At 52.3% G+C, this 9,948-nt stretch overlaps 1 pseudogene; it reads left to right on the top strand.

Annotated features, from left to right (window-relative positions):
* Window positions 1-7,599: 7,599 nt before the first annotated feature.
* LOC119322990 lies at window positions 7,600-8,862 on the top strand (annotated as a pseudogene).
* The last annotated feature ends 1,086 nt before the right edge of the window (window positions 8,863-9,948 follow it).

Genomic DNA, 9,948 nt, shown 5'->3' with positions numbered 1-9,948 from the left:
GTGAAGAGCAACCCTCTCACTCGGGGGCTTAGCTGCAGTCCAAGCACTCGCCTAAGTTACAAAAATCCTACCGAGTGAGGAGCAACCCTCCCACTCGGGGGCTTAGCTGAAGCCCTGTGCTCGCCTAAGTTACAAAAATCCTACCGAGTGAAGAGCAACCCTCTCACTCGGGGGCTTAGCTGCAGTCCAAGCACTCGCCTAAGTTACAAAAATCCTACCGAGTGAGGAGCAACCTTCTCACTCGGAGGCTTAGCTGCAGTCCAAGCACTCACCTAAGTTATCAAAATCCTACCGAGTGTAGAGCAACCCTCTCACTCGGAGGCTTAGCTGCAGTCCAAGCACTCGCCTAAGTTATCAAAATCCTACCGAGTGTAGAGCAACCCTTTCACTCGGAGGCTTAGCTGCAGTCCAAGCACTCGCCTAAGTTATCAAAATCCTGCCGAGTGAAGAGTAAACCTCTCACTCGGGGGCTTAGCTGCAGCCCAGTGCTCACCTAAGTGGACTGAAGAATAAGTCGATTGCAGTAAAGGCGCCTTGCTTTGAACCTGCAAAAGACATTTCGAGCCAAAGGCAATCATATTCAAGCACCAAATTCAAGTTTGAATCGATATCTAAAGGAACCGAGAGTGCTCAGGCGTTAAGCCTGTTAAGGTTTATCGGTTACAATTCCACTCGGCATACCGAGGCAAATTTAAAAGTGTCGAGCCAGAAGAAGTTTTTTACCCCTCCTGTGGAGGGCTGGAAGGAGCAACGAATTCATCAAGGTCAATTCCGTCGGCGATCCGAGTGGCAGCTGCAAGGAAAGTTTCCATAAAGGACCTGAAGTCGTGCTTCTTGGTATTGGCCACCCGAAGGGCCGCCAGCTTCTCTTCTCGTGCATCCTTACAGTGGACTCGGGCAAGACACAGAGCAACATCTGCACCACACCGAGCCGAGGACTTCTTCCATTCTTGCACTCGACCAGGGATCGTGTTCAACCGGGCCATCAGCGATTCAAGGTCATTCTGAAGTGTCTCCTCAGGCCAAAGCGTCGAGTCGATGCGAGATGTGGTGGCCTTCAGCCTTGCGAGATAGTCCACGACAGCTGCAACACGGGACTCCAGTCGGAGAACATCCATGGCAACTTCATCGTTCACCGGAGAATTGACGGGGTCGAGGTTCGGCTCCAGCCGGCTAGTTTCTTCTTCGAAGTTTTGACAAAATTCTGCAAGGGTGATCACTAAGTCAAGGGGATGGTCGAATGGAAAAATCACAATTGGAAATGTCTGCCAAGCATAGAGGTTTACCTTCAAGCATGAGAAACAACTTCTTGGCAAGTCCACTCAGGAAGGCCTCCACATCAGTTTTCTTCCCAGTCAATCTGGTGACTTGGTCGGTCAGGGCAGCTTTATCAGTTTTCAGTCGACTGACCTCCTTGTTGGCAATCCCAAGAGCAGCTTTCAGATTGGTATTGTCTTGTTCGAGCTTGGTGACTGAAGCTAACTTCTCGTCAGAAAGGTTGATCTTCTCAGCTAGCTCAAGGTCTTTCTTCTGTTGGGCCTCCCTTACCTTACCTGCAAGTTACAGCAAGATCAGATTTTTGAAACAAGCAAGGGGAAAAGCAGTCGTCAAGGTCTCACCAAACATACCTTCGGTCTCCTCCTTTGCCTTTGTCAGCTTCTCCTGAACCAGCTTCAAGCTCAGCTCGACTTGAGTATGTTTGTGTTCCAGCTCTGAGTAGAGAGCCACAAGATCACAAGAGTTCTGCAAAGAACCAATCGACTAAATGTCAAATATAATTCACTTCCGAGTGAAAAAGGGAAAAAATCACGTTTCTAAGACTACAGCCGAATACAAGCATTCGACCATAGTCTCGGGGACTACACCCAGTGGGTGCACTCAGCGTGCCCCCACTAATCCTGTTGAAGACAAAGTCGACCAGTCGACCTCAAAAAAAAGATGTATTCTCTAAGACTGTGATCAACTGCAAGCAGTCGACCACAGTCTCGGGGACTACACCCAGTGGGTGCACTCAGCGTGCCCCCACCGGTTTGTGAAATCCAGTCGACATAGTCGACTGACAGAAAAATTGACATCATAAAGCCTAAGGCCGACTGCCAGCAGTCGACCTTAGCCTTGGGGACTACACCCAGCGGGTGCACTCAGCGTGCCCCCGCTACCATGGAGTTCATTCGACACACCCAGCGGGTGACTACTATAGATTCCGGAAAAGAAAAGTTTTTGGTAGCATATCCAACAGAACAAACAACGGTCGACTGACCTGGACGTTGCTTTGGAGGGCAGAACTGGCATCATAAGCTGCCTGGCTCGCGTCCCGGATGGTCTTCAGCTGCTCCATCATGAGTCCCGCCTGGCGTATCGCCTCCTTCGCTGCGCCAGCTTGGTCCTCTGGGACGTGGTGCATCGTGAAGAGGGAGGGCTGCTGAGCACTCGTCAGTGGATTTGCGAAGGACACCGTGTGTCGAGTGGTGTTCTCTTCCTCCACAGTCAGAATCTCAGGCGCCGTCACGTCCTGAGGCACCTTACTGGCGGACGCTTTCCGACTCCTCCTGCGCTGCAGCGGCTCTTCATCCTCATCATCATCAGGAAGATTGATAACAGTATTGGGTGGAGCTACAGAGAAAGATCAGGATCAGAGATCGCGAGTCAGTCGACTAAGAACAGCGTTAAGAATACAGTACCTGGGTTCGAAGTTGCTGCGTCCTCCATCTCGTGGTCATCAGCCCGGGCCGAGGTTTCAGAAGTAGCAGCACTGCAACTCCAAAGGATCAGTCGACTAACTTCAGCGTCGACCAGAGACAAAGTTCACACAAAATAAGAAAATATGAGCAGCACGGTTACCCTGATATGGTGGGGATGGACACCTTCATCTTCGGCAGGAGCTTGATCGGCTTCGACGAGGCCGCCCTGGGCTGCTTCGGCGCCTTTTCAGTCGGCACCGGAGAGGTGGTTCGAGGGCGCTTGGTCGACTGAGTGGCGGTCGCAACCCCCTTACCACGTTCGGTCGAAGGGTCGTGCACAAGCTTCGACCGCCTTTCTGAGCGCGGTGGTACGACCTCCTCCTCCTCTTCTTCCTCGTCCTCGACGTCATCTTCATCACCGTCATCATCATCATCGTCGTCATCATCCTCTGCAACATCCGAGTCCCATTCCTCCTCTTCCTGGCTCTCGCCCCCGCTCGCCTCGCCCTCCTCGGTCGAAGCTTGTGCCCCATTGGGCATCGAGTACAGCTCGGTGAGGGCCTAGCAGATGTCCAGACAAGGATCAGTCGACCAGTCGGCAGGGTAAACAGAAATGGATGCGACAAGAGCGCAGTGGAGAGCAGGGCAAGTGTACCTTGTTTGGGTCGCTGTTGTGGTCGAGTGGAGGAATCCTTCTAGCTCCGCGTGGGTTATCCTTGTTTCCGGTAACGGCTGCCATCCATCTTTCCAGAGTGACGTCGTCGACTGCTTCTGGATGGACTCTAGTCTCGTCTTCGGTCCCACAGTACAACCACATGCAGTGGCTCCGGAACTGAAGGGGCTGGATGCGACGCCTGAGGAAGACCTCCAGGAGGTCCATGCCCGTCACTCCCTCCCGAACCAACTGCACCACGCGCTCCATCAACATCTCCACGTCAGCTTTCTCCTCCGGAATCAGCTTCAGAGGGGAAGGCTTGTTCACTCGGTCCATGGTAAACGGAGGGAGTCCACTCGACTGCCCTGGCGTCGACTGGACCTGGCAGTAGAACCAAGTCGACTGCCAGCCTCTGACGGACTCGGGAAAGGTCATGGGCGGGAAGGTGCTCTTATTCCTCACCTGGATCCCCAGACCCCCACACATTTGGACGACTCGGGTTCTCTCATCACCTGGGCTCGCCTTCTTCACGGTCTGAGAGCGACACGTGAATATATGTTTGAACAAACCCCAGTGCGGTCGACAGCCCAAGAAACCCTCACACATGGACACGAATGCAGCAAGATAGGCAATGGAGTTTGGGGTAAAGTGGTGAAGCTGCGCTCCGAAGAAATTAAAGAAGCCACGGAAGAAAATACTCGGCGGCAAGGAAAACCCACGATCAACATGAGTGGCCAAAAGCACACACTCACCCTCTTCTGGCTGAGGCTGCCACTCCTTCCCCGGAAGCCTCGCAGCTCCGTGAGGGATCAAGCCCTCGTTGGCCATGTCGAGGAGGTCCTTCTCTGTGATGGTCGACTGGATCCAGTCTCCTTGGACCCAGCCCTTCGGCAGACGGGATCTGGACGAGGACCCTCCGCGGCTGGTGGATCTCCCCTTCGCCTTCTCCGACGCCGACGCCTTCTTTGCGCGCTCCAGCGCCGCCGTCTTCTCCTTGGCCATGGTCGCCGGCGAGATGCGCGAGGGGAAGTGGTGCGGGGGCGAGAGCGAGCACGCTGGGCGGAGAAGAAGGAAGCAGAGAGAGGGAGAGAATGCTGAGGCGCAGCACAGAAATCCTCACCGGGCTCATTTATAAGGTCCCTTCCGAGTGGATGACAGGTGGGCCCGTCGATCTAATCATATCTGGGAGCAGTTATGCAGACTCGATACGTGGCGAAAAAGGCGGCGCGGAGATCGAGGCGTCTATGCCCCGTCCCATCCGAACGCCGCGGTCCGCCCCGCTTCGCGCGCGTCCCCAAATTTCGCATCCCGCGGAATCCGCGAACAGCAAATCAGTCTGTCAAACGCGGTGTTTCCGGCGATCCGTCGCTCGGAGATCGTCGAAACCCGAAAGATCACTCGACGCAAAAATAGAATGGATCGAGTCGACTGAAGGCAAATTGCTCCCTGTCAACGAAGAGATTCTTTGGTCCAGGACAACGCACGACCAGGGCACAAAGGTTAATCGGAAATGACATCAACTCCTTCCTCACTCGAAGCCTCAATCCATTCGGGGGCTAATGATGGGGTTATGTACCTAGGGTAGGGTCATGGACCTGATCTAAGTACCTTACCCAAGGACACCCTTAGAAGAAGTCGCCTTCCAGTCGACCAACGAGAGACACACTCGACTGACTTGAAGGACTCGACCACGAAGACTCACTCGACCTCCAGAAGGTCAAGAGGCACTCTGCACTGCAACGGCCTGTAATCAAGTAGACTTTATGATAGTAAAGGCACTTTATGTGGGGCGTTACCAGTAATGCCCCAGACTTAACTCACCTTAAACCCTCTCCTACGTGGGCTGGCTGGGGTCCTGGCGCACTCTATATAAGCCACCCCCCTCCACAGGCAGAAGGGTTCGGCACCTTGTAACTCATATACTCATAATCCACTCGACCGCCTCCGGGCTCCGAGACGTAGGGCTGTTACTTCCTCCGAGAAGGGCCTGAACTCGTACATCCCTTGTGCTTACAACCTCTCCATAGCTAGGACCTTGCCTCTCAATACCTACCCCCACTCTATTGTCAGGCTTAGAACCACGACAGCCGGTTAAATGCAATTTTCCTAACCGGCGCCTACAACCGCGTTAACTGGGCTAGCCCATTTATCTATAGTGTTTTTCCTTCTTTTTCCAAAAACACAAAAGAATTGGGTGCGGAATGACTTAATCCCGAGACCTCCCGTACTAAGGCGCAACGAGCTAACAAGCCAACCACACAACCTCATGCGACTTTGTTCATCTTTCGCATTCTTTTATTACTTATATATTTCAGTTCCTTTTTTCCATTTTTTTCTTATCCTTATTTTTCAAATCAATGAAAACAATTAAATGTTTTGAACTTATTTTTCAAGTTGATGAACATTTTTGTGAACTTGATTTTTAAAGTTGATGAACTTTTTTGTAAAAATCAATGAACTTTTCCTTTTTTTGAACTTTTTTCTTTTTTCGATGAACTTTTTTGAAAATTCGCTGATTTTTTTTCCAAAATGTATGAACTTTTTTCCAAAACCCATGAACTTTTTTTGAAAATTGATGAACTTGTTTAAAAAACGATGAACTGTTTTTCAATTTGATGAACATTTTTTTCCAAAATTGGTGATTTTTTTTTTGAAAATTGAACTTTCTGTAAAATCGATGAACTTTTTTCAAAATTGAATATATATCTTTCAAAATCGATGAACTTTTTCCAAGTTTGTGATTTTTTTCCAAATTCATGGAAATTCGTTAAATTCGTGAAGTCATTTTTTATTCGTGGTTTTTTTTGAAATATGCGTTCAAATTTTCTTCACACCTTTTTTGCAAAAATCATGTTTTCCTAATTTATATATGCAGTAAATAGCGTGGCTATACTTACTTCTTAAGAAGTTTGCGCCCAGTTTCGTCGAGGCCCGGAAAAGTAGGATCGCATTAGGCGATCAAGAAGGCGACGGGATCCCTTGCGCGCCGCCGGTGACGCTGCCGGTTCCCTATCTCTCCGTCGGCCGCTCCGGCGGCGGGAGAGAGGGGGAACCCCGGGTCTGTTCGCTAGGTGGGTGTGTGGTAGGGTTAGGGTTGAGGGAGATGCTGCCGAATCCGTTGCGGTGGTGTCGCGTTGGAATAAGTTTCTCCGGGTTCCGTTCGCGGTCAGGCGAGGCTTTTGCCTTCGTCTAGGAGCCAGCGGTGTTGGGGATCCCCGGATCTCGTCGAGGTCACGGGCTATTGTAGTTGGAGGTCCATCGGCCCTGGCTGTTTGGATCTTTCAGATGGGCGATGGATGCAGGGAGACGAAGACCTTTCTTCTTCCTTGTTGCTATGATTTGCTGCTGTTGTTCTTCTCCTTCCTCTGCGCTGATGCTGGTGGGAAATCCTGCTTTGGCCGGGCGGATGGCCCGGCCGCCGTGCTGGATCGGTCGGATGACTCGAGTTCTCTTCCTTTCGGAAGGGACACTTTTCGCGGTACTCAAAGCCAAAAATGACGACGGCTGTTGCAGGTGTGTTGGATTGATGTCCATGCCCTCTCAACGCTGGTGTTAAGAAAGGAGGAAGCAGCGTGGCGGCAATTGTACCGTGGTCGAAGATGATGACCTGTTTGCGATTGGTTGCAGATCCTTCTGCTGCAGGGGTCTTCTCTCAAGATTCAGGGATGAGGACACAGGGCTCCGGAGATCTTCTTGTGTTATGATTGTCTTAGGGTACTTTAGGTGTTCATGGTCCTTTGTGTTTTTTGTTTCATCGTGCTTGTAAGAGTCAACTACTTTATACTGATTCGTAATTTGAATGAAAAAATTTTCAACAAGAAAAAAAGTTTGCGCCCTATGCTGTTTAGTATAGTGGTTGGGCAACACGCGCCGGACGTGGACGGCGTGTGATCGAATCCTTGCGGGAGGCTTTAATTAGGCGTTTTTTGCGCTATTTAATGAATTTCCCTCCGCTGCCTGTACTGGAATGGGCCAACTCCGAAACCGGCCCAACCAACGAACCTGCAGGCGCCAAGTTGTTAATCGGCGCCTTGCTCGACCTAAGAATGGACTGGCCCAGTCGGAGCTCGGCCTTGATATGGGCCTCTTACGCGTGCCCGTGACGGACACAATCTTCTCCCCGTCCCGTCTGACTCGTCAGGCTCGCCCTTCCCCGGATGTGGCCACATATACCTAGCCGTCACGACGTACTCCTCCTCTGCGTATCGACTACGCCCGCCCGCAGAGCTATCTGATCCTCTCCGTGCTCCGGTGCTGGCCACGATGTCGAGCCTCCGCAACTCTCATCGGAAGACCGGTAAGCGCGTCGTGGATCCCCCATTCATAGTCGGTTGATCATCTCACCTCTTGTGATTTCCCGATGACTACGTGCCTCGATCGATTTCTCCCGTGGTTTCTGTGCAGACGTCGTCGGCGAGTGCATTGACAAGCTCCACGAGAAGCGCCGCGCGGTGCGCGAGGAGGGCATGGAGTCGCTCGTCGCCGCGCTGGAGGGCTTCGTCCCCGTCGACGAGCTCGACTACCGCTACTTCACCGTCTTCGACCGCTGCTGCGCCTCCCTCCGCAAGGGCGGCAGGGAGGCAACGCTCGCCTACCGCGCCATCGGCCTCCTCGCTCTCACCGTAGGCGCCGCCACCGCCGATGGCGTCGATTGCTCCCAGGACATCCTGGAGAAAGCGCTCCCCGTCCTCGAGGAGACGCTGCATGCGCCGTCGTCTGGCGCGGCGACCATGGTGGCCGCTCTCGACTGCCTCGCTGCCGTAACCCTCGCCCGCGCGCGCTGCCCGGAGGACGCGGCGCCGTCTGTGAAGGCCGTGTGGGGCGCGATCAGGGCATCAGGCGTGCCGAAGACGTGACGACATCGAACCCTGAGGTCCTGGCCTCCGCTGTGTGTGCGTTCTCGTTGCTCCTCACCACCGTCGGTGACTTGAGGTCGTACCCCTGCACCTTCAAAGAGACCATAATCCCGTTCCACGACCTCGCCGAGCTCCTCGAGTGCGAAGACCCCGCCGTACGCACTGCCGCCAGCGAGGCGCTGGCCGTGTGCGCCGAGCTCAGCCTGACGCAGCACGCCTCGCCGGAAGACATCCAAGTGATCGAGATGATACTGTCCGACCTCGCGGCCGATGCCAGCAGCGACCAGAACCTCACGGAAGAACAGGTTGAGTTCTTCCAGCAGATCGCCGACATCATGAGTCAAGGCGGTTGCCCGGAGATGGAGACGGAGGAGTCGGTGCCATCGTCGTACACGAGCGGGCGCAGCGTGCTGAGGGTGTCTACATGGGCGAGGCTGGTCCAGCTGAATTTCCTGAAGCGGTTCCTCAACAAGGGTTTCCGTGAGCACCTCCAAGACAACCCGCTCTTCCGGGAACAGGTGGACTCCAGCGACGCCGTAGACGAGGCCGACGAACAGCCGGCCGGGAAGGGCAGGCGGCGCGGGGGTGGGAGGGAGAAACGGTGGAGCTCGGCCATGAGGAGAGATCGCGACATCGTATGGGAGAGCAAGAATGGTTTCTCCCTGTATGATTAGGCGTTTAATTTGCTCAGTTTAGGACTTTAGGTACCTTGGGGTTCTGTTTTTAAGGCAGCAACAATAGAAGTATCCAAATGATAACGCCCATACATATGGCATGTTTGCACATCGTCCACACGCCTTAATCCATGTTGATTTTGTTTTGCACGAATCTTAAAAAAAATTGTTAGAATCTGAGTGCCACGTGGGCATCATCGTGTGTGTGGGCTTTGAACACTTCGCCCACGCACCTCGCAGCACACGGTTTGCGAGCTGTGCTGTGTGGGTGAACTAGTTTCTGCCCACACAGCTACCACCTAGTCCACGCGCGTGTGGGTGAACTACTTTTCGCCCACACGACACCCGTACGTTGTTGGATGACAACTGCACTTGCGCGTACGTGGCAACTAGGTAAACACACCTGGCGACTATGATTCGTTGCTAGACGGCAACTGTAGTTGCGCGTACCTGTCAACTATTGTTTGACCATATGTGACAAATAGTTAATCACACACGACAATTATGGTTTGATTACACGCGGCAACTATCATAAATTAGACATGGCAAAACCAAAACAGAGAGAGTTGCTGAAAGTGCTAGTTATTGACTAGAGGGGGTGAATAGGCGATTTTTATAAAAGTCTTCAAAACATGGTGGCTTTGGAGACAAATAGGTAAACTGAGCTTATATAGTAAGCAGCGGAATGAAGACTACACTAGGCAAGTATTAGTCAAGCATACAATACAGTGAAAGCACGAAGACTAACTGCAACTAGGTAGACGGGATCAGAATGAAAGATAGTACGAAACTAAACAGATATAAGTCTTCACACGATGAAGTCGAATGAATCAGGCAGGCAAGCAATGATTTCACGAAGACAAACTGTAAAGTAAGGAGAGTAGAGGATATAACCAGTTGCTTGGCAAAGACAGGGATTTGGTAGACCAGTTTCAGTTGCTGTGACAACTGTACGTCTGGTTAGGGAGGCTGAGATTGAACTCAGAAGACTGTGTGTTCACCTTATTCCCCTTGAGCTAAGGACACCCAGTCCTCGCCCAATCACTCTGGTAAGTCTTTGAGGTAGACTTTCAAACCTTCAC

The sequence above is a fragment of the Triticum dicoccoides genome, chromosome 6B, assembly GCF_002162155.2.
Source record: "Triticum dicoccoides isolate Atlit2015 ecotype Zavitan chromosome 6B, WEW_v2.0, whole genome shotgun sequence".
NCBI lineage: Eukaryota > Viridiplantae > Streptophyta > Magnoliopsida > Poales > Poaceae > Triticum > Triticum dicoccoides.
The sequence above is the reverse complement of the archived record's forward strand: the minus strand, read 5'-3'. Positions and strand labels throughout refer to the sequence as shown.